The sequence below is a fragment of the Carcharodon carcharias genome, chromosome 7 (genome assembly GCF_017639515.1).
Source record: "Carcharodon carcharias isolate sCarCar2 chromosome 7, sCarCar2.pri, whole genome shotgun sequence".
In the NCBI taxonomy this organism is placed as follows: Eukaryota; Metazoa; Chordata; class Chondrichthyes; order Lamniformes; family Lamnidae; genus Carcharodon; species Carcharodon carcharias.
Genome location: NC_054473.1, coordinates 175,594,190 through 175,619,818, shown reverse-complemented (window position 1 = coordinate 175,619,818; position 25,629 = coordinate 175,594,190). Strand labels below are relative to the sequence as shown.

At 43.2% G+C, this 25,629-nt stretch overlaps 1 long non-coding RNA gene across 1 annotated transcript in view; it reads left to right on the top strand.

The window, feature by feature from the left end:
* Window positions 1–25,122, top strand: part of LOC121279581 — a 29,238-nt gene extending 4,116 nt beyond the window's left edge. Inside the window, exons 2-3 of the long non-coding RNA XR_005943439.1 lie at window positions 9,005–9,086; window positions 24,918–25,122. This is a non-coding gene — a long non-coding RNA (uncharacterized LOC121279581). The remainder of the gene's footprint in view (window positions 1–9,004; window positions 9,087–24,917) is intronic.
* The last annotated feature ends 507 nt before the right edge of the window (window positions 25,123–25,629 follow it).

The window sequence follows — 25,629 nt, the reverse complement described above, 5'->3', positions numbered from 1 at the left end:
AGGAGTCTGATGGAATACTCTGCACTTCCTTGGATCAGTGCTGCTCCAACAACACTCAAGAAGCATGACAACATCCAGGACAAAGTAGCCCACCTGATTGGCACCCCATCTACAAACATTTAGTCCCTCTAACACCAACAGACAGTAGCAGCAGTGTGTACCATCTAAAAGATCTCCAAGACTCCTTAAACTGCACCTTCCAAATCAATGACTACTACCACCTAGAAGGACAAGGGCAGCAGATACATGGGAACACCACCACCCGGATGTTCCCATCCAAGACACACACCATCCTGACTTTGAACTATATCGCCGTTCCTTCACTGTCACTGGGTCAAAATCCTGGAACTCTCTCCCTAATAGCACTGTGGATGTATCTACACCGCATGGACTGCAGCGGTTGAAGAAGGCAGCTCACCACTGCATTCTCAAGGGCAATTAGGGATGGGCAATAAATGATGGCCCAGCCAGCGACACCCACATCCTATGAATGAATAAAAAAAAACTCCAAAGAAACCTTCCGGCATGATAAAGATGTTAAAGGATATGGGTTTACTATGGGTGAGTGGTGATCAGAGGGATCAGTTGGGGGGAGGGTGGGGGCAGACACATATCTTCCCTGAATGATCTGCATGGAGAAGTGATCTCGAGCAACCAAATGATGTTCTCAAGCTGCTCATCCCTGAGGATTTATCCATCGAGTTCTGTTTGAAAGAGCTCTCTGCAAGGTCTGCCCCCCTTTTGGAGCAGGGGGTGTGCATCCCAGCCGAGATTAGTTTTGATATTGCTTCTAAGTTGCCATGCACATGGACTTTGTGAAGGCATCGGTAGTCTTGATTTTACTTACAGGTGCCCAAGGTCACGGGAGAATGGAGTGCTGTGCAAGTTCTAATGTGCACATTTAGTGCCAGGACTCTATGTATTAGTGCAGTTTGGTGCATGCAAAGGATCAAACCACCAGCAGGGCAGATGTTAAGTAATGCAATTTAATTCAGTTATAAAAAATCAAGGTGCATTAGAGAAAAGTATAATGTCTGTAACCAAAAAGGAGCAGGGATCTGCCAGCCAGCAGAGGATAGGAAACCAAATAGTAAAGGAAACGTCTTGGCAGCTTACTCTGCCTGGAATCTGTTAGCTTTCAGATTGTCACAGGTGTCTTTGCTGTCACGTACCTCTGAAATGTCCTCTGTATGTGGCTCAGTGACATCCTGGCCCTCATCAGCTCCAACTCCTTCACAGTCCTCATTGTCAGACGAGACATCTCAGTCTTCCACGTCTCCCTCAGCCAAGACATCCCTCCTTTGTACTGCGAGGTCGTGCAGGGTACAACAGACGATGATGATCCAGGACACTCTCTGTGGTGAGTATTGGAGAGCCCCACCTGAGCAGCACAAACATCTGAACCTCATCTTTAGGAGGCCTATCTTCCGCTCAATCGTAGACCTTGAGGAGGCATGTGCAGCATTGTAACTCTCCTCAGCAGCACTGTGCAGTCAGTGAACTGGTGTCCTCAGCCAGGTCTTTTGGGGGTATCCCTTGTCCCCAAGGAGCCAGCCCTGCAATCGCTGAGGTCCTTCAAAAACCTGTGGCAACTGGGAATGGGTCAGGTTGTAGGTGACTGTAGATCTTCCTGGGAACTGGGCAGATGCACGCAGGATTTGCCTTCTGTGATCGCATATTAGCTGCACCTTCAAAGAATGGAATCCTTACCTATTGATGAATGTGACTGGCTATTGCCAGGAAGGTCTCAAAGGCACATGTGTGCAGTCAATCGTCCCTTGCACTTGTGGGAAAACCGCGATTGCTGCAAAACCCAGCATTCTTACAGCCTGAGCTTCGGGACTGGTACAAATCGGTGCGCTCTTCTGAATAGGGCATGGGAGATGCTGCACAGGTCCTCAGTGGAACTCTGGAAGGAGCCTCTGGCAAAAAAAAGTGTAAGGCGGCAGTGACCTTTAAGGCCGCCGGCATGCGATTGCGTCCTAGTTCTTGTGGCTGCAGGTCATCGTGGAGAAGCTAGCAGATGTGGGAATGTGGACATTACGGAACATTCTGAGGTGCTTCGGAATTGCCTTTTGGTCATCTGTTGATAGCTGCACTGCCTGCGATATGTCCGCAGGCCAGTGCTGACTGCTGCACTGGCCCCTGGTCGCCAGCATTCTGACCTTCTTGAGGCCCGCTGCCTCTTGCGGCTCAGCCCATTGCTCCTCCTGGCCCTGGGCCAACCTGTGATGGGCCCTCCTCCTCCTCATCTGGATGAGAGCCAGTAGAAAGGCGGGGTTGCCTGGAGCCTGCATCATCTAGGCCTCAGCGGATCTGTGAGTGAATGGAAGGGATGAATCGAGTGAGCATATTCTTTATAGGTCTGCTTCCACCTCAGAATCATCAATTCAGTGCTAAGCCCTGTGCTTGGCTTCTAGCTAGACATGGGACCCCCACCCCATCCCTTCCAGGTGAAGGACATCCTAGAGGAATGCATGTTTCTCCCATTTATACATGACTGCACATGGACACATTGCTCTTTGACCAGGGTGCTGACAGCCATGTGCAAGAAGCCTCCCTCTGACACCATTCCACTTGCCTCCATTACCCTCAAGGGAGTATCCAGGCAGCATAGAAAGACTTGCCACATGAGCTCTTGTCGACCATGACCATTCAGCCAGGAGGATGGAGGTTTGGAGTTGAGAGTTTGCTGCCATCCACCACCCATGCACTTTTGAGGCATCCACCTCCCTCCATCCCTCCCTCCCTCCTGTCATCCCTACCTCTGACAGCAGCAGATGGCAAACTGCACAGAATGAACGGCAGCCCCACACCTTGCTGGGATCTCGATATTATGAGACCCAGGAGTCGGAGCAAGCCAGATGCTGTGTGGGCTTCACCATAGAGAGGAGGACATAACTGAGCATGGTTCTTATCTAGTTACCTCGTGATTATTAAGGTGCCCCTTTTCCAGCTGTGCTGACTTTGATTTCCGCCTGTGAAGGAACGCAGCTATAAATACAGAGTTATAAGAGAATCCAGCTGTAAATAAGGAGATTAAAATAGTGACTCTCCTATTAAATAAGGATTAAAAATTAAAAGCAGAGTGCCTTTGCTGGACAAAGGTTCAAGAAGTTTATGAACATGCCTGGGCATAATTGTGTGCTCAAGGACAACAACATCCTGCAGCATAGAATATGGTATATTCTCTAACACAAGGCAGTTCTGAAAGAAACTGGAACTGGCCTATACATCAGCTCAGCAGGGTACTGATAAATTGTAAGGTACAACAATCTGACAATGGATAACCCTCAAGTATGACCCTAAATAAATTATCAACTGAATCTTGGAATCTAAGTGTAATGTCTACTACCTGCATCTCCCAGTATCCTGTTAGCTAGAAGGATGTTGACTAAAATAAAGGATGTTGATGAAAACAAAGGATATTGTCCAGCACAAGTGTTCAACATGCTTCCTGCTTGCTCAGTTCTTTTATGATATAAATATTGGAACCACACAGTAGGATTTTTAGATTTATTGGATTCACACCAGCGTCTCTCAAAGTAAAGGCATAGCTGCTATAGTTCAGGGAGGATAGTTCTCCCCTTAATTTGACTAGAAGTATCTAGCTATGCTCAGTAGCTTTCTACTTGGGAATTTAAGGTAAATACCACTTTAAGTATTGATGGATATCTTAAATATCTCCCTGTAACATTAATAAGACTTGGATTCTCCAGTAGAAACAAGATTATACTTACTTTTCCTAGAGCTATCAACGTTGCAATTACCATCAAAAGTGAATTGCATGTTCAGTTCTTTAATAAATGTTTATATCATTTAGAAAGTATATTATCTCATATTGTCTTCTGTATCCAAACTCAAGAACCCAACTCCATGCATTCTTCAGTGGAGAGGTACATTGTTAAGGAGAGATGCCTGGACCCTTGAAATATCTGGGTTGTTATAATCTGGAATTGTCCCAAAAATGGGCTAGGATTATAATTCACTTCATACCCATCTGAAAAGACCCTCCTCCCACTTTGAGGTATTGCAGTTTTACAGTGATCATGTAACATAGGTGAGACGATCAGGATGGAACACATGACATTTGAGATTCGCTCCACAGGCTTGTACCCTTCCCCTGTCACCCACCAATTTACCCCATCATTCTTGACACACCCAATGTAACTACACCTCTCCCCTCTGTCATCCTTGAGCCTCACCCGTTCCATTATCCTGGCCCAATTTTGATCCACCTCCACATTTCTTCCATCCCCTCTGAGCTGATACCCATTACCATTCTCATGCCCACCCTTACCCCTCCTGTTTTCTGAACCAATTGTTTTAACCGTTTCTGTGTACGCAGCTCCAGAACCCCAGACCCAAAAGCAAGGCCCTCCCCACCATCCCATATCACTGCACACTTGCATTCTCTCACTGCTTCCCTCCCCGCCCCAGATAGTCTGTCTTCCTCTCCTAGATAGCCTCCCTCTCTTTCCTCCTTAGCCTGCCTCCCAAGTCCAGCCTTCGCACAGCTTGGCCTATCGACACCCGATATGAGTCAAGAGGCTGAGATTTGTAAGCAGTCCCCAGGGAGTTGAAAGCAGCATCTACTAACCTCAAAGTCAGGAAGAAGTGCAGCTTACCAGGCGCAAGCCACTTATATGCAGACAAGAATGTGAACGGTCTAATTTATGATTGGCGGGGAACTTAATTTGGAGGAGGATCTTAATTCCAGTGAGGTGGCCATTTAATGAGCATACATGACATGTCAATGCATGTAAAAGGGCTTCTCGACATTGTTCATTGTTCATCGACCTGCCTTTAGCTCGCCTTTAAAGTCCCGAGAACAGACTTCCTAAAGTTTGTCCCACCATCAGGAATTTGAATTTTTTTGCCTCCCGCCAAATTAAGTCCCGCCGTCCACTAAACTTTCCCCCCTGCTGGCAGGACTGGAAGTTTCTGCCCTATGTTGGGAAGACATCATTTGCAATTGAATGCCAAAGGAGTTGCAATATTAGCACCCATCAATATAGTGAAATTAAATAAGTCTAAGTCATGGATGAGATTTGTAAGCGATTTGAGAAGTTGTCTCTTTTGGTAACAACATGATTCTTATTCAACTATTTAGAAGTGATCTTTAACCTCATCCATATCTGACAGTCTTAGTTTAATGTCTCATCTTGGTGATGGATCTGTGTTTGGATTGTACTCTTAAAAACATTATCAGCACTTAAAGGAGAACAGAATACTGTATAAGCATCCTAATAAATAGATGAAGATGTGTTTATAAGCTTTTTTCATAAACTTTTATTTCCTTCCAGAAACCTAAGGCAGTGGGATTCTTTACTCAATCTCACTTGCTCTATTCTCCAGCTATTCTCCAGCTAAAAGCTATTCTCCAGCTTTTCAAACTCTACATTACTTAACAGCTACTTCTCATTTTATCTTATCTTCTGTCATAAGGGCACACTTTAGATTGAGAAAATTCAGGTACAAGCAAATGCACTACATTACTTTGTGTGCTACCCTGTTTATTTTAAGCGAGTGCCTAAAAGTAGTGCACAACAGGACATAATCAAAGGCTGATGACCAAAAGATTTTCAAAGAGGTAGGTTTTAAGGAGTGCCTAATGGAAGAAAGCAGAGGTAGAGAGGCCAAGAGGAGTAGGGAGGGAATTCCAGAGTTTAGGTCATTTAAGGTTAAAAAAAAGACAGTTTATTGAGTCTACCTGAGTAACTAAATTATTAATTTAATGACCTTCCTCTGCCTCAATATCTCCACTATGTGAGGAAGCCAAAACTGAAGCCAACATTCTAATCAAGGCCTTGTATTAGGACAAAATTGTTTGGTCTGTTTCGTTGTGAAGGAGATAAAAGCTTAAATCACTTGCATTAGCTGAAGTGTTATGGGATTTGTCATGAATCTGGAGAACCATGCATGAAAACACCCAAACCTATTGTAAAACTAGCTTTAATTCTCTTCCCTGTAGGTTCTAAGTTTATGTGATAGTTAGTCTGTTCATGAACACAACACAATGATCTTTGAAGTTAAATTTTACTCGGGGCCAAACATGGGCCCATTCTTCCAACATGTCAAGATGTGTTTGCAACTGTCAAGCATCTTCTACAATCTTAACATTGCACATAGTTTGGTGTCATCTGCAAGCTGTTCATTCCCACAACACCTAAGTCTGAATCATTAATGGAAATACTGTAATACTAACATTGATCCATGCAGAAGCATGCCGGTGAACACTCTTCAAGCAAATTCATGCAGGTCTGCAACTTTCCATTTTGTGGAGAAGCCTCTTGTGATTCACCTTTTATCAAAAGCTTTCTGAAAGCCCAGGTAAACAATGCCTCATCCTTTAACCTAGTGACTTAATAAAATTCAATCAAATTCATAGTTCAGGACCTTCTTTTCCAGTTGTTTCAGGTGTTCCTGATAGGTTCTTCTCTAAGTGACATGTAGGACATCCCTAATGATTTCTTCAAGCATCCTATCATTTATTGAAGTTACTGAACCTGTAACACCCTGGTTCTTATCACCATTCATAAAAATGAGAACTACATAAGCATGCTTCCAATCTTGGGGAATAGTCTTTGACTCCGGAAAGCTTTTAGAGATACAGGTATATAGCACCATCCCATTTCCATAATGACTTTTGGGTGGATATTATCTGTGTTGGCACACTGGTCAACTTTAAGGTTCCTTATTCTGTCCAAAATGATATTCTTCATCTATTTTAACAAAGCCACAGGTCCATTTGTGCCAATGCATTTTGCCCATGTTGGATGATTTTGTTGTGTTCAACTATTAAATGTAAGAAGATTCCATAGTACTTACAAATTCTACTCCAAAGTAAGCTTGAGGGCTTCAATAAATCCGCCTTCAATTGGAAGGGATTAAGTATATGAAGTAATTGTGCCTTAACGAAGTGTAAGCTACTCAATGGCCACGTTTGTGATGGCAGTCAGTGTTAAGCTGTAACCAGATACCAGTTAGAGGAAATTAAACATATAAGAAAATTGTATGTTAAGGTATGAACTGTTCTCTGGATATCAGTTTCCTCCTGAAAAAGCTAGCATCCTTAACCCGCTGTAAGTGGCGACCTTGGAGTTGACAATAATGATAGTGGAAGATGGATTCCGCTATTTGCCTGATTTAAATGTGGGCTGTTTAAGACTGCATTTTCAATTTTTTTCTGTTAACAGCCCCACACAAATCTGTGAGTTAAGCATCATCTTCCAGTATAAAGATTGATGTAAAGTGTTTGTTTGCTTGGTGACTGCACTCACATCCTTAATATAAAATTGCAAATGACAGGGCTTCTGCAGGGATATGTCACACAGCACAGTGACATCTTTATTCAGAGCAAACTGAAAAACGCTCTTCTAGCCTTTTTTCTTTCACACACTGCAAAAACTCAAGTGCACGAATGTCAATTCTTCCTCTGAATCATCAGCAGAAAAACAAGTGGTAAAAGAACCTGAAGTTCTTTATACAGCAAGTTGTTATGATCTGGAATGCGCTGCCAGAAGCAGATTCAACAGTAACTTTAAAGAGGGAGTCGGAAAGGAAAAACGAACAAGGCAAATGGGAATGAACAGGACTAATTGGGTAGCTCTTTCAAAGAACTGGCACAGGTACAATGGGTCAAATGACTTCCCTCTGTGCTTCATGATACTAAGTTCTCAACACCATTAACCAGATTAGTCTGTGATCTTACACTCAAAATTTTAAATGGTTTGAAATAATTCTATTCAAATAGATATATATGATCCTTGAAAAAGATGAACTATTTTTCAAACAATATTTTACAGTTAAGTCAAGCATGTGGGGGAACTAGAGTTGGACACGAAGCAGATCAACTGCTTTCAAGGTATTCAACTGAATGTGTTTTTTTGCGTATCAGGTAGTGTAACCGATCACAGCTGTTACAGGGGCAAATGTCTTACGAAATGCACCCTGATGTTGCCAAGAGCTCAGACAGGCGTCGAGAATTTGTGCTGAAGTATCAAGGGACTAACTCAGAACTTCCTGCAACCCATTGCACGCTTCATCAGCTAACAGACGTTAACTCTGCAGGTTCCCAGCAGCGACACTCCTTGCCGGAGAAGCATTGTGCAAAGCTTTGCCACAGGATACAGAGGCACAGCTGCAGTAACGGCTGTGTTGCAGAGGTGAAGCTGTGCTGTCAGCACTCTACATGATCACAACGAGAATGGCATCACAGGGGCAACCTGGAGAACTGACAGGCTGTTCGAACATTGTAGAGGACTCCCAGTTTCCACAAAAGCAAGCGCTGTTGTAATGTGGGAAACAAGCCGGCTTGCGTACATTGTGATTATGACCAGATAGTCTGTTTTAGTGATGTTTATTGGGGGATTAATATTGGTCAGGAAAGTGGGAAAAACACCCCTGCTCTTCTTAAAATAACGCAATGGAATCTTTTATGTCCAAATTAAAGGGCAGACACGGCCTCAGTTTAAATTCTCTGGGGATGTTGGACTCCAAACACTGAGTTGTCAAAGTCCATCCAGCTTGTAATTTTAGTGGTGGCCTTTGCCAACTATGCATGCTTGATATATTGATACTGAACATTATATAACTAAAGATTAATGAATAATCAAAGGCCCCCAAATCACCAAGCAAAAATCTATTAAAACAAAAATAATTATTTTGAAAGTATTTTGTGACCAATAACCTATAGTTGTGCCGCAAGTGTTAAATGACGTGTAATGGAGGCAGACATGCCCTCATTTCACAGCTGTCCAAAAGGTACTTTTCCCTCCACCGTATTTCCTCAATTTCAGTTCATTGCTCTCAGCTTTTAGTTGCAGAAAATGGATTTATTAAGGAGCTGCTGTTGGTGACAATACTCTCAGCTCAATTTAGGTAAATCATTTATAATAGGTAAATTTTATTTTGTTCCTTAACTATGCCAGCAAGGTTCATTGAAGTAGAAAACTGAATAAACAAACCATAACAAAATTGGTTAATTTGCCATGACTTGCAGATGTTTTTCAGCATTACAACTGGTCCTTATCTGCAAAACGCTCTTTCATAAGGAAACTTCGCAAGGCTCATAATGAAGAGAAGTATGAGATGAATTTAGTTCCTCATAAGGCTATGAAACTAAATAACCAGCAATGTGGTAATTATTGCATGTCTGCTGATATAAAACCTGTGCATTTTAAAAAGCATACAAGAGTAGTTTTCCTGTCCCCGTCCTCTGCTGGATCTCAAACCCACTGCTGCTGCCTGAGCCCAGGAACTGCAGAAATCCCTTAACCAGGTTAAACCCTAGTTTCTACAATTGGAGGCAGGGCTCCAACAGTGGATTGTTAATTTTCTTATGTCATGAAGATATTAATGTATATAATATTGCTGGAAATTATTTTTAAATTCGACTTGTAGTAGGGTCTGTGTGGCTTAATTGGATTAAAGCCAGATAGTCTGGGTGCTTTGATGTATAGTAGTTTTGATATGTTAAACAGTAAGGAAGTTAAGGTAAAGAGTAGATTTGCATTTGTTGAGTGAACCATTCAAAGAAGGGATTAAAATCTTGCACCTAGCTGGGAGACACCAAGCAATGTGTTTATATTACTAATAAAATTGGTGCTATGAAAGTGGTTTTATTGTTAGAAAAGGTGGAGTTCAAAGACCTAATGATACAATGAGAATTTACATTCAATGGGAAGGCTAGGTATAACAGGAAATATTTTTGTATGTGCAAGTCAGAGGCATGTAAGATCTAAGTAGCCTGTAAACCCTACAACTGTGCCTGCAAAGGAACCAAACTGAAAGAAACCTCATTTTGAATTTGTAAGATCAAATGTGCTTTGCCTGGTGTCTGTTTAAAGTCGATGGGTCGTTGTTGCCTTGGTGAAGATTTTACCTGGGAGTGAGTAATTTGGGGATTTGTTTAAAAGTTATTATGGTAGTAATTTGTAGACATGTGTATATGCTTAATTAGTTGTTAAATCAATATATGCTTAAGTTAGTTTTATATAAAAAAACTTCTTGAGGATTGAAGGTTTTATTCCTGAATTCAGAGCTGCATCTTAAACATACCAATTGAAAATATAAGTTATGACAGTTGTTCAAGCTTCCCTCTAGGATTTAAACAACTCAGCCTTTACAAAGTGCTGTATCATAACACTTTCCACACTCCTCCAAGTATTCCTGCATGGTGGGCATGGAATTGATGATTTCTTTCCAAAAATCATTCTGGTGTCTCATCTTGATCTCTTTCTGTTTTTACTTTTGTTAGAATCATACCTCTCAAGGCTGAAGGTTTATTTTACAAAATGGATGCACCTGGCATGATCTGGTCATCTGGATGGTAGCCTGGGATTTCTTTTAAAAGGTCATAAGCTCATCTTGGAACCATAAACAAACAGGCCTCTTCCAAGAAATCACCTGATCTATATGATACTTGAGAAGGAGTTGTTTGTTTGTGTTGCATTGCAAAGCTCTTTACTTAGTGAAGCTGGCAGACAAAAAGGCAATCACATGGCAGAGTTTGGAAGGTAGTCTTGTTGGAGGGAAAGCTGAGGAAAGAAGGCTACCTTGACTGGCTCCCTCTCTCTACCTTGCCAAAAATTGTGTATGGCTATCAACCTGTAGCCAGAGAACCCTCATCTGAGTGTAACCAGTCTGCATTTTGACCTGCAAAGCTGAGACCAGTGGTAAGAACTTCCAGACATCCACTGGGACCAGTGACCCGTCTGCACATGAGAGAACTCCAGGTCAACAGCATCGAGACCGTGCAGACTTTATCGTTTATTTTATAATGCCCATCCTCCAAAGCCCATCTCTTCAGAGAGGCTCTCTCTGTTTGTCCTTTGTTTGTCTGTGTGTGCGTTGGGGCAATTCTTTAGGAAGAGATAGGTAGTTATATTTCCCAATTACAGTTGTGTGTTAACCAATACTTGCAACTTGTTAAAAGAAGTTTTGTTTTAAAATAAATTAATCATATTGAGTTTTTAAAAGAAGCCTGGTCAGAGTCTCTTTTCTTCTGGGTACTAAAGGTATAGGTACACAACTGGCCATTTTGGTGAGAACATTAAACATTTAAATTAATGGTACAGCTGCAGAATGGCAGGGCTTGATAATTTGTGCACTTCTCCCATCCCAGTTGTAACACTTTCACTGGAACAAAGGAATTGCGGGACAAAAAAAAGACTTCAGTCTGAATTTTTGTGCAAGTGGAGAATCTCTTCATCTTTGTGAAAATGGTGACAGAGACCCAGATCTGAAAGTCTCGACCCCGAACCTGTCCCCCACTATTTTTCGCAGGACAGCGGGTAATGGGGCCAAGTTCTAAATAGCACATCCATGGTTCACGGGGGTAACTGCACATGTTAAAGTGCAGCTGCTTCAGTCAGATCTGATTTTGGCTAGTGGTATGTTCAGAACATGATGTGTGCACTTTAGAGGAGAACTAAAGCTGCCAGAGTTCTTTGGAGAGTTAAAGGTACCCCTTTGGAGAGTTGATGTGGTCCCAGGATGCCTTTGGAAGTGCTAAGGTAGCCTTTGGGAGAGGTATGGTGCCCATTGGGATTGTTAAAATTAGACATGAATGTGTGTACAAAGTGCGTAAACTCTTTGGAACTGTCAAGCTCCTTAGAACTGTCAAGATAGCTGTCAAGAGAACTGTTAAGAGAACTGTCAAAAGAACTGCCAGGATAGCTATCAAGCTGTAAATCTCCTGCCCCTTAAATTTTTTTAAAAGTCTACCATGTTGAAAAAAATCAGTGCTTGCTATTTCGCTCTGTCTGTTGACATAAGCTTGAGAGATATCATTACAGAATTAATGCTACATGGCTGACTTCACAGCCTTTTATTATCACAGTAGAGCACCTGTCAGTTCAGTTTCGTTGACAGCTTCAAGTGGTTATATACTCTTTGAAGTGGGACAATGAATACAAACGCTTGTTCTCATAAGAGTTGAAAGGAATTTAAATGTAGTGAATAGTTTCTTTTATCAATGAGAATGTTTATATTTGGAATAGGGAATTCATCAATAGACAGTTAAGAACTTTACTTAATCGCAGCATGGTCCTGAGGTTTGCTGATGGTGGAAACTGGGTGAGTTGGCATGGAAGGAGAAAGGGAAAAGAGTGGCAGGCATGGGATGGCATGAGTTCACACTAAGTTGGCACAGGAGTAATACAGGACCGTAAGGGTGGGTGGGGGGAACATGAATTGGTATGGAGGATATGAGAGGGCATGGCGGTGGATGGAGGGGCATAAGTTTGCATGGAGTTTATGAGGGTCAACAGGATGTGGGTGGGGAGGCATGAGGTGGCATGTATTGGCATGGATAGGGCATGGGGAGTGTGTGTTGGGGGGAGGGGGGCGGGGGGGCGGATGGAGTGATGTGAGGGTGCAGGACTGCTTTTTAAAATATATTTTATTTTCATAGCCTTGACAAAGAGCCAGTGCACCGAGACTGGCCTTTCACCCAGCCAGCCTCCGAACGCAGTGATTTCCAGCCTCTTTCCAGGGTCACCTGCCACGATTCCCATTTTCACCTGATTCACCACCATCTCCTTCCGGGTCAGGTTTGCAGAGCCAGCAATTGTCTCACCTCTGTGTACTCAACCTGGGAGTGAAAATTCAGGCCTTAAGGTCCATGTCATTCACCATCTACCAGTTCAGCAATGATACAGCAATAATGTAGTTGTTGACTAAGGTACCAGTCAATCCCTATCTGTTAGTCCACAACAGACCCAGAACAACACAAATTCCTGCCAAGCGCCCTATACTTACACATGTCATGTCTAAAATTACTCATATACTATATCCCAAAATAGAAAGAAATCTATCTTTCCATTTAAATGAATAGAAATTAACTACTTCCACCATCTCACTGGAGAGCCTGTTCCATAGATTGACCATTCACTCGCTGAAATACTGAGGGCATGTTTAACTTAACCTACACATCAGGAAGCTGACTGGATTGGGGAAACCTTGGTTTTAAACCCCACCTGATTTTATTTTCCATTGCAATCAATGGAAAGTCATATTTAGAGGGGTGTAAAACTGGCATTCCACCTAACCCCATCTGCTTCCCAGCAGGAGAGTTAAGTAAAAATAACTCCCATTGTTCCTGCTGATTAGTTTTACATTTACACCTCTTCAACCACTGACTCTAACTTTTTTTTACACGCAAATGCTTATTGACAAACAAGCACAAGGCCTTTGACTTTTATAAACTTGTGAAACTATTAAATATTGCATCATCAGCAAGTGTATGCTCAGCCTGAGACTGGGAGTCCATTTTATTTTGAACTGGGTTATCGCATGTCACATATGTCAGAGGGTGGAATAAATGGAATTGGCATTAATAATTCTTGGCATAATTAGGAATTGCATAGTCGCATATATAGGTTTGTTTTGCAATGAATAAACAAATATAAGTTTTTTGTTTGCATTAAAGAGTATATTAAAATTGGTAGGAATAATCTCAGAGCCATGAGGCAATAAATTGACTTCTAAAAATCCTGCTGTGATTTCTGCGGGTTTAATTTAACGAAGTTTTTCAGTCATGTATCTTTTTATAGCGACGTTGATAAAGAAAATTATGTAGAGGCTTCAAGCTTTGGAGGTTGTATCTTTTACTCCCCACTGTTGTATAAAAGCTGGGCAGCTGAATTTTATCCTTTTCTCTCTGGTTATGTGGTGAATTCATAATCTACCAATTCCAGCCCTCTTCCTAGCTGGCAGCTGTCTGAAGTGAAGCAGAATATTTACTACCTTGGTGTTGCGTTTGACCTCAAAGTGAATTTTCAACCACATATCTACTCCTAACATGAGTACTGCCTACTTTAATCTCCGTAACATCGTCTCCAATCCTGTCTCAGTTCATCTGCTCATTCAAGCCTTTGTCACGTCGAGACAGGGCTATTCTAATGGTCTCCTGGCCGTCCGTAAGTCTTCCACCCTACACCCAAAACTCTGCTGCCTGTATCCTAACTCGCGCCGAGTACCATTCACCCATCACTCTTGTGCTTGCTGACCTATATTAGCTTCTGGACGAGCAACACTTCAATTTTAAAATTTTCATCCTTGGCCTGAATTTTCACCATTGAGGCAGGTAGCAGGAGTCAAGGAAATTCCTGGCTCAGCTGCCTGCCTCGGGAGTCATTACCAGGGGATAGGTGTGGGCTGGACTCAGGCCAGCTGACCAAGGAAGAAGTTTGGAGGCAGCCACAGGGGCTGCCAGGTGAGGAGGTGGTTTGTTTAAATGGCTCACCTCAGTGCTGTGGGACTTTAGGGTTCATTGGCTCTGTACTGTGTACAGTGGGTCAATGGGCATAGAATAACCAGAGCCAGTTAAAATAAAAACACAAAGGCCCTCCAACCCTCATACCTCACATTCCCTCACCCTCCGCACACTCCCCATACCTCTTCCCTGTCACGTCATGCTCCCCACCCATCCCCTATGGGCCCTCACATCCCCAGTGCCAAGCTCTGCTCTTCCACCCATCCCCTTTGACCCTCATACCATCAGTGCCAAGCTCTGGACTTCCATCTACAACTCCACAATCCCTCATACCCTCAATGTCAAGCTATGGCTCTTCTATGCCCATTGACCCACTGTGTACTGTATGGAGCCCAAGAACCCTATAGTAACTGTAGCATATGTAAATAAAAGCCTTTAAAAATTAATTCATTCATAACTTCCTACTAGGTTAAAAAATGTAATTTCACTAGAAGGCAATAAAAGTGTCAATTGTCCAGACTCTTTAAAGTATCAATAATAGAAACCAGGATCTCATGAAGCCACTTAACCTTCTGTAAATAAACATTGAGAAATTGATGGCAGAGATCAGACAGCCTGAACTGTCAATCAAGCAATATCTTTTCTTGGGTTCAGCTGTTTCAACAAGAGTAATGGTTATCTTGGCTGTCAGCCAAGCAAGCATAATGAGGTTATACTGCTTAATTGACAGCTCAGGCTCTCTGATCCCTGTGGTCAATTTCACAATGTTTACTTACAAAAGGTGAAGTGGTTTCAAGGACTTGAGGTTTCTGTTATAGATAATTTGAAGGGTTGGATGATTGACAATTTCATTGACTTTTCAATGAAATTTTTTTTTTGACATAGTAGAGAATTATGAATGAATTGCTTTTTTTAAACATGTCCTACTGTCACTATTGAGTAGTTCATAGGGCAGAATTTTGCCTTTGGTGGGTGGATCCAGGGCAATTTGGCAAAATTGGATCCAAAATTGGCTTAGTGGCAGGAGGCAGAGGGTGATGGTCAAAGGTTGTTTTTGCACTTAGAAGCCTGTGACCAGTGGTGTACTGCAGGGATCAGTGCTGGGCCCATTGTTGTTTGTAGTGTATATTAATGATTTAGTTGTGAATGTAGAAGGTATGATCAGTAAGTTTGCAGATGATACAAAAATTGGTGGTGTCGTAAATAGTGAGGAGGAAAGTCTTAGATTACAGGGCGTTATAGATGGGCTGGTAAGATGGGTAGAGCTGTGACAAATGGAATTTAATCCTGAGAAGTGTGAGGTGATGCATTTTGGGATGAATAACACAGCAAGGGAATACAGAATGAATGGTAGGACCCTAGGAAGTACAGAGGATCAGAGGTACTTTGTTGTATATGTCCTTAGATCCCTGAAGGCAGCAGCACAGGTAGATAAGGTGGTTAAGAAGGCACGTGGGATGGTTACATTTATTAGCTGAGGTATAGAATACAAATGCAGGGAGGTTATGTTGGAGCTGTATAAGACGCTAGTTAGGCCACAGCTGGTACACTGTGTGAAGTTCTGGTCACCACACTATAGGAAGGATGTGATAACACTGGAGAGGGTGTAGAGGAAATTCACCAGGATGTTGCCTGGGCTGGAGCATTTCAGCTATGAAGAGAAACTGGATAGGCTAGGGTTGTTTTCCTTAGCGCAGAGAAGGCTGAGGGGGCAACCTGATAAAGGTATACAAAATTATGAGGGGCATAGAGAGGGTAGATAGGAAGAAACTTTTCCTCTTAGTGGTGGTGTCAATAACCAAGAGGCATAGATTTAAGACAAGGGGCAGGAGGTTTAGAGGGTATTTGAGGAAAAGTTTTTTCAGCCAGAGGATGGTTGGAATCTGGAACACACTGCCTGAGGGGGTGGTAGAGGCAGGAACACTCATAACATTTAAGAAGTATTTAGATGAGCACTTGAAACACTATAGCATACAGTGCTACGGGTCAAGTGCTGGAAAATGGGATTAGAATAGATAGGTGCTTGATGGCTGGCATGGATATGATGGGATGAAGGGTCTGTTTTTGTGCTGTATATGTCTATGACTCTATGACTCTACTGTAGTCTTTTCATTGATGTGAGCCTCGAACCTGGAGTCCTCATTGTTAATCAAAAGAGACAGTGTGATGACTTTAGCTAATGACATGTTCTTCTCCCTTTTAGGTTCACCAGCAGGCATTCGCACTGAGGACCCTGAAGGGCCACTCCTGACCCTGGAAGACCACCAGGCTCCCCATGTACCTGCGTCACACCCGCTCTGTCATGCAGGCACCAGCGCAGATACCAACACCTCAGTGGGCATTAGATTGCTGTCTAGTATCTCGGTGCACATTGGTGAGGGCACTTCACGCTCGCTTGAGGTGTAGGCGGAGGCAGAGAGTGCCCATGGTGTCGGCAATTGGGAGACTGCTGGAGATCAGGACAATGCTCAGTCGAAGGCTGATGATGGGCCTCTGGATTCATCCATTAGGCAGCAGATGCTGGAAGTCCAGTGTGGTGTGCAGGAGGATCTGATGGAGATACATGAGGATATGCGTGCCATGGTCTCCATTTTGGAGGAGTCCCTGCGGAGAATGACCACTGCATTGACCCTCATGGCCGAGGACAATGCCTCCTCCATTGAGAGATTGGCGACTGTCATGGAGAGGCTGCTCCAGGGACAGAATCTGGGGTCCCTGGGGATGCACTTAGACCTGCAAACCCTCACACAGGCACTGAGCTCAGGTGGTCAGTGTCCATGTGGGAGATGGATGGGGTGCCCAGTGTCCCAGCTAGGTGCCCATCCATCAATGATGAGCAGGGAGGTCCAGAACAACCTCACATTGGTGCACGAGCTACCTTTCATCTCTGTGGGGTCCTCTCAGGGTGCTCCGGATGATGGCAGCAGCTCCTCCGCCCCTCTGCCAGTGACTGTGGCATCTAATGAGGCTGCAGTGACTGGAGAGATGCCAGCTGTGGAACTGGCTGCTCCCTCCCAGGCGGGGTCAGCACAGGTTCCACAGGCCAGAGGACGATCGCCAAGGTCATCAAGGCCAACAAGACAGCAGAGTCAGCAGGCTGTCTCCAATGCCAGTGCCAGAGAGGGAGGAGAACCTAGACGTAGCACCCACAAATGTAAATTTAAAGAACGTTAAGCACAACACGGGCTTATCACGGCTGATATTTTGTTCCCCTATTTTGCTTTGAGTGTTTTAAAGGCATGGCAAACAACACCAGTTAATATTTCGTTCAGCAATCTGTCACATGCAACGTGGCCTTCAACACCTCTTTGTCCTTTTGTCTATGACATCTTTTGGCAATCTCCACCTATCACTGGCCCTCTATCCAGCTCTACCTTTCCCAACCCCCCCTTAAACCAGCTTATATTTCACTTCTTTTCTATTTTCCCTTAGTTCTGCTGAAGAGTCATACGGACTCGAAATGTTAACTGTGCTCCTCTCCGCAGATGCTGTCAGACCTGTTGAGGTTTTCCAGGTATTTTTATTTTTGTTTTGCTTCATTTGTTCTCTGGTGCAAGTTAGGCCATTATGTCATGATGGATGTGTGTCTCTTGAAACTTTATTACACAGGCACTGAGTGTATATTGGTGGCCAAGGAAATGGTCCTCTCTGGGATTGAGTGTGGAGGCCGCAGCCCTGGCATGTGCTGGTGGTTCTTATTTGGTAGCCTAGCTGACACAGCATTGGATCAATGTGCCCCGGCTGTCCCTGCCTCCCTGGAGGTTACCCAGGTCAGCCTCCACGCCCTCAGCATTCTCCTCACCATGCTCATACTCGGACTCACTACTGGACTCATCATCTGTTGCCTGTACAGATGTGTCAACATCCTTTTCCTCCACTGGGTCCCCCCTTGCCAGTGCCTGATTGTGGAGAGCACAACATGCCACCACTGTGAGTGGTACCTGCTCTGGGGGGTACTGTAGTGCCCCCCCTGAATTGACCAGGCATCGGAAGAGCATCCTGAGAAGACCAATGGTCCTCCCTACCACTGCCCTTGTGGAGGCATGGCTCCTGCTATACCACTGCTTGGTCTCCGTTCTTGGGTGGTGGAGAGGTGTCATGATCCACCTTTTGAGGGGATAGCCCTTGTCACCCAGCAGCCATCCATCCAGTCGGACTGGAGCACCGGAGAGCCTCGGCACCTGGGAGTGTCTCAGGCTGAAAGCGTCATGGGAGCTGCCAGAGTACTTGCTGAATCTGCACCTTGTGATCACACACTATCTGCACCAGGGTTATGCAAGGCTGTCTGATATCTGGAAGGGTCCACACAGTCTAAATCCTCCAGGGGCCTGGAAGACAACAATAAGTCCTGAAATGAAGCCTAGAAATGCTCAGAATTAAGCTCTGAAGTGAGATGAAGCTGTCCAGTTCACATAAGCAACCAGCAGCACACGGTCTCCAAAACTCCTCATTGTTCACATTGACAATGCTGCTGACTCTTCTTATCCTGCCCATGGATAAGCTTTTGCAAATTGTGGCTTGACCCTTTTGTCTGTGCGCCGGCCAAAAAATTGCATGTGCTAATTAAGGTCGTCGGCAATTGGTGTGTCAAAGGCCTTAACAGGACTCTTACTTAATGGCAAGCGCGTGCAGAGGAGACGGAGGCGTGCCCGCCAAGCGAAATAGCGTGAGAGGTGCGTGTTGATGTCAGGATGCTTGGCTGACGTCAACACGCGCTATTTCACGGAGCAAAAAATTCTGTCCATGGTCTAGTCTCCTTAATGTCGTTTTTTTCCCAATTCCTCAGCTATATTTTGAAGATGCCAACTACAGGAGCATGGTTGCTTCTGAAGTTAGTTCCCAGGTAGGTCTTGGCATGTAAAAATAAAGCTGAGGAACTTGAAAGGAAACAGTGGCATTAAAGAGACTAGATTGTGAACTACTCAATGCATAGAGCTCAATTAAAGAAAAATTTGAGGTGTAAGTTCAAAACCGTTTTGGACAGCTGCAAGACCAAGGAAACCACTCAACATGGGAAATGTTCAAAGCATCAGTGTTGGAATCATCAAAAAGCACCATTCCAATTAAAGATAAGGGAAACAAAAACAGATGGCAGATGAAATATTGGACCTGAAGGAACAGAAAAGGAAGGTAAAGCAAATAGATCGATGGAGATATCAGGAAATGGACGAAAGGATCAAACAAAAATGTGTTGAAGAGAGGGAAAAACGGCTGAACAAAAAAGGAGTTGAAAAATGTAAAAATAGACACTCAAGAATAATGCAATAAGACATGAGGGAAATCACAGGGAAAGTTGGGTGTGCTGATGCATCAAAGGAAAACATGGCAAGTTGTCAAGGAAAGGGACTAAGTGCTCGCAAGATGGGCTGAATGCACACAAGGCTTATTTGAAGATAGCAGACAAGAAGAAAAGCCAACAAGGATGGTCCAAAGATCATGAAAGGCAAAGCAAGATGAAAAACAATAAAGCCAATGTCCCAGATAAAATAGTCACCAAAAATTAAAAGTTTAGAAGATTTTGGAATAGACAAACTGACTCATCTTTAATGAAGTCTATGACATTGGAGAAACCCCAGAAGACTTAAATAGATCAATAACTATTGCACTCCCTAAAAAGCCCGGAGCAATTCAATGTGATCTCCATTGCACTATCAGTCTGATGAGTCAATACCAAGATCCTTCTTTGAGTGCTGATGAGTAGGGCCAGGAGCAAGATAAAGCCAGAAATTTCAGCTCTTCAATGTAGTTTTGTAGAAGATAGAGGAAGGAGAGATGCTGTCTTTATGGTATGCATGTTGTCAGAAAGAGCCATAGAGATGAAAATAGTTGTATTTATGTATTGACTATAGTAAGGCATTTGATAAGGCAAAACATGAAAAGCTGATGAGCATGTCCGAGTCGCTTGACCTTGATGGCAAGGATGTTAGAGTGATAAGAAGTCTTTATTGGGAACAAACTGCAGCTGTAAAAGTTGAGAATGATCTAAGCAATTTTGTGAAGATTAAAAGAGGGGTCAGACAGGGGTGTGTTTTCTCTCCAGATTTATTCAATTTTTATAGTGAAAATATTATTAGAGAGATTGAAGACTTCCCTGGATTATTAGTTGGAGGTTACAACTTTAATAATGTCAGATACACCAAGCACACCATTCTTATTTTTGACTCTGAAGAGAAACTGCAAAAAGTTTTGGATAGAGTAGCTAAGTGAAAGCGAGAGGAAATGACTGAGCATAAATTGTAAGAAAACAATGTCTAGGGATGTCGGGAAGGAAAACCATACAGAATGTAAGATCACAGTGAAGAATGAAAAGATCACACAGGTAAATAAATTTTGTTACCTAGGAAGTATGTTAACATCAAAAGGAAAGTGTGATCAAGAAATAAGATGAAGGATTGGAATGATCAAAGGTGCATTTCAGAAAATGAAAGATATTATAGTGAACTCAAAATTAGCCATGAAAACAAAGCTGAGAATCCTGAAATGCTACGTTACACCAATTTTGACATACAGAAGCGAGTGTTGGATGATCAGTGTAGCAATGAAAACAATTAAGGCTGCAGAGTTATGGTTTTTGAGGTGAATGATGAAGATATCTTGGACAAGTCACTACCAATGAAGAGATGCTAGCAAAATCTGAGGCCAAAAGAACCCTGCTGACCAAAATGAATTGTTGGGACCTGTAATAAGAAATCACATTTTAGAAAGTCCGATGCTGTTGGGAAAGATCAATGGTAAATGAGATCGAGGTAGACAAAGAGCAATCTTTTTTAAAGAGCCTCACAAACTGAATGAATGTACTGTCAAAGAAGATGATCCACGCCTCCAGAGCAAGATTAATATGGAGGTCCATGGTCGCCAATGCCCTCTTAGAGCCTGGTATCTGAAGAGTGAGAGACTGTCACTATAGGATTCATTGGTTCTATACAGCGTATAGTAGGTCAATAGGCATGGAAGCACCATAGCTTGGCATTTAGGGTATGAGGGGCCATGGGGAGTGGGTGGAAGGGTGTAGCTTGGCATAGGATTATGAGAGGCCATGGTGTGTGGGTGGGGGGCTACCTTAGCATAGGGGGCATGAGGAGAACCTTTTGAAACTACCTTTTAAAAGGTCCCCTCATGCAGACTATCATTCACAACTCCTCTGGAGGACCATGAATCATGACTCTTTAAAAACCTGGCCCGACTCCATGGAAATTGTGGAGCAGTAGGACATGCCTATCTCTGCAATGGAGCCACTAGGTTGGGACTGCCTGGTGCTGGCTTTTGACAGGAACCAGCCCACATCCTTTAATCCTGAAATTCAGACAGCCCAGGAATGGGGTTGGGAATCCCAGAACTGGGATCTGTCCGACGTTTTAAAAGGGCTCGGGAGTCATCCCAACTTGCGGTGAAAATCCAGGTCCCTGTTTCCAAATCCCTGCCTGACCTCGACCCACCCTAGCTCTGTACCCACCTCCAGCCCCACAACCCTCCAAGATCTCTGCGCTCCTTCAGTTCTGGCAACTTGCATATCCCCAATTTTAATCGTTCCACTATTGGTGATCCAGTTCAGCTGTGGGTGCTCTAAACTCTGGAATTTCCTTCCTAAACCTCTCCATCTATCTCTTACCTCCTTTCCTTTAAGATGCTCTTTAAAATCTAGCTCTTTGACCAACATTTTGGTCATCTGTCTTCAAATATGTCCTCGTAGCTCCGGGTCAAATGATTGATAATACTCCCGCGACGTGCTACATTAAATATACTGCATGAATGAAAACTATTGCTTTTGTTGAAGCAAGTAAAGCAAGTAGAATACCTACCGATGGCTCAAAATTCCATTGCATCTGCCATTGTGCCTGCGTCCACTGGAGCCTAAAAATTCGACCTAGTTTCAAGTCTCTGGAGAGGCTCTTGAACTCTTGAACACCTGGCTTAGAAAAAAGAGCCAAGGCTGACAAGAGAAGACAGGGAAGCTTTTTGTACATCTTGTTCATGATGGAATCGAACTCTGAAGATGAAAGGATAATGCTCAAAGGCTTTTTGCTTATTGCATTCCCTAAAGAAGAAAGCTAAAGAAAAAGAATAAAACTTGGGGAGATTTTCAATTGCTGACCACCCGATTCTCATCTGACAAATGACAACTGGAAAGTATGGAGAGGGACAGATTTGGCAAATGATGTCTATCAACCTTAAAAACTCCGTATATCACTAAACATATTTTTTAATATCCAAAAAAGGCCACCACATATTTGGTTTAAGCAGGATAAGGCAGAATGTTTATATGGAGTGTGGATAAATTTTTGATTGACAAGGGTTGTGGGCACAGGCAGGAAATTGGTGTTAAGGCCATCATCAAATCAGCCGTGATCTTATCAAATGGTGGAACAGTTGCAATGGGTCGAATGGACTTTTCCTGCTCCTATTTCTTATGATCTTATGCATCCATTGGCCCATTCGAATCAACTGTTGGATAAGCCTTTAAAATGGGTTTCTGAGGTATGCAAATTAGATCCCTATATCTGTTGTGAGCACCAATTGCTTACTCAGCACATACCATTCCCATTTTTCCAAGTATTGAGAGGCTGAAGAACTAATTCTTAATGGGATTGTTGGAGGCCTCTCCAAAAAGAGAAGGTTTTAGGTGTTTTTTTGAAAGATTTTTCTGAGGCCTGCAGGAGCAGGAATATTTTTCTGATTCTCATTGAAGTCTTCTGACCCATCCTAGACTAACCCCCTCTCCCCATCACCCTCCCTGCCCCAACCTCTACCAGTATCTGACCCCACCCCCATCACCCACCCAGCCCATCAGGCATTACCTGTTAGCTGGTGATATGTTGCAATGGGTGATATACCACCACAGGAAATTAGAGAGCTATACCACAGGGTGCCCATTGGCTGCTCGCATCTCACCAACAAAACAGGAAAGAGACCTGAACTACATTGGCTGGGCATTGCTGGCATATTGGCGATTTCATGCCCATTCAGCGTCCAACTGAAACTGTTCTCTCCACAGTTTATTTCATGGTTCAAATGTCACCAGCACTGTTTTATTCTATAAAAGGCGCTATTTTCCTCAGGCTTAACTATGAGGAAATGCTTTGTACCAATGAGTTATTGCAGTCAATTAGTGAGGCCATTATTAAATGTCTAATGGAACCTCTATAAATATTATTTACGAAATATTATTTAGGATCTCTTGAGCTATGTAGAGCAACTAAATGACAGATGGTAAAAATGATAAATGAGATATATAATTAGTTTTCTTTGAAAGCTATTGAACTTATTTTAATATCTATTCTTCTCTGAAGAATATCAATGCCAGAATATTCCAGAAGATGAAGACATGCATTTCAAATATTTGATTATTCCTACAAGTCCAATAGACCTGTTTTAATTAATTCTTGAGGGGAATTTATCAATTATTTTTTCCCTCCCCCTCCTTGATTTTCTCTCCTCATTTCCTGCTCCCTGTGCCACATGTTGCTATGGTACCACCTGGGCAAACTTCCTCCAAGATCTCCACTAAATCATCCCTCACCCAGTTTTAAGGAATCAGAGGGACTCAGTCCAGAAGTGGCTCCACCTTTGATCTTCTAATCGGTCGTGAGTGTTCACTTGGGATGAAACAGCTGTTGAGTAATGCATTGGTGCTGATGAGTCATGACATAGGCTGAAGGAAATGGCAGGATCTTGCTTTTTGCTGTTTATTAAACATATGTATCATGCATCACCAGGACTACCCACTCTCACCTCCATAATATTGCCTGTTTCATTCCTGCCTCAGCTTATCTGCTACTGAAAACCTGAACCATATTTTTGCCATTTCCAGAATTGACAATTCACATGTTCTCTTGGTCCTCCCATCTTTCACCCTCCACTTGAGAACATTCGAACCTCTGCTGCCCATGCCCTAACTCATACCAAGTCCAGTTCCCCTTTCATCCCTCGCTGACCAATATTGCCTTGGTTTTAAAATTCTCAACACTTGTGTTCAAATTTCCCCATGGCCTCACTTTTTCTATTTTTATAACCTCCTCCTGCCCTGCAGTCCTCCGAGAACTCTGCGTTCCTCCAGTTCTGGCATCCTGTACATATCTAATTCTCTGTCCCCTACCACTGTCAGCCCTGCATTCAGTTTTCTAGACACTAAGCTCTGGAAGGCCCTCCTTACGTAATAACTCGTTGCTCATTCATTGAGAAAAAGAGGAAGCTGGATTCAGTCTTTCCTTAACATGTGCTTTTTGACAAAACACAGTCACAGACTTCCTTTTCCTTCCTCCCTTACAGATGGAAACCTATTTTTATATAAACTTAAGAATAATGCCCAAATTCCCAATTAATGTGACATGATTGCAACAATAACACTTAAACCTTGCTGCTTCTCTCCTCCTTTAAATTACATTTTTTTACCTACCAGTTCCATTACGTTTTTGTTCACGTGTTCCAATGTCTTCTTATGTGGCTTGGGGCAGGATTTTCTGGCCCCCGCCTGCCACCAGGATTGTCTGGTCCCACCAAAAGTCAATGCCAGAATAAAGTCAATGGACTTTTGGCTGGTCCGCCGAATTTCCCGATGGGTTCCGCCCACGATGAGGCCAGAAAGTCCCAGCCTTGGTATCAAACTTTGACCTATCAAACCCCTGTGAAGCAGCACTGGATGTTTTACTCCGTTAAAGGTTCTATACAAATGTAAGTTGTTGTTATGCATTCTTTTCAGGTTCTCACCTACATGGTAGTTAGGGTTGCCAACTGTGATTAAAGGTATTCCTGGAGGTTTCATCAGATGACTTCCTCCCAAGCTCCAGCCATTAGTTGGCCAACACATTCATCCTTGCGATGCACTGCCTTCCTACACCAATTGGAGAGCAAGAAGACATTACCCAATTGGAAGATGCTTGTCTGTCAGCTAAATAGCTTTTATTTCCCACTTTCAGTGTTTGTATAGCTGATAAAGAGAAACGTTCAAAGAAAATGACAAAAAAAATCTTTTTTAATGTCCCGGTGTTTTTCTCCAGGATTGCACACAACCATGTCATGGAAATTGCTCTTCAGCTCCTGGAGTCTCCAGACCAATTCTGGAAGGCTGGCAGCCCTAAATTCCCAGCCACCTGTGGTAAAGTGGAGTGCTATGTGCCTTTAAGAGAATGTAGTTAGTTGACCATGTGACTGTATTGACCAATGGCTACACAGCGTGGGCTCCTTGGGTGACTGTAAGTCTAGAGCTGGAGGTGATTGGAGAAGCACACATGGGCCAGAATTTTTTGCTCGCCAGGCGAGGGGTCAAATGATGCACGATGACGTCGGGCAAGCACCTCGTACTCGCACGATACTTTGGTCAGCGGGTGTGCGTGCTGACAATTAAAAGGCCTATTGAGGACATTAGAGTAATAATTAAGTTCCATTTTGCGCTGCCCTTGCGGTTGGCAGGC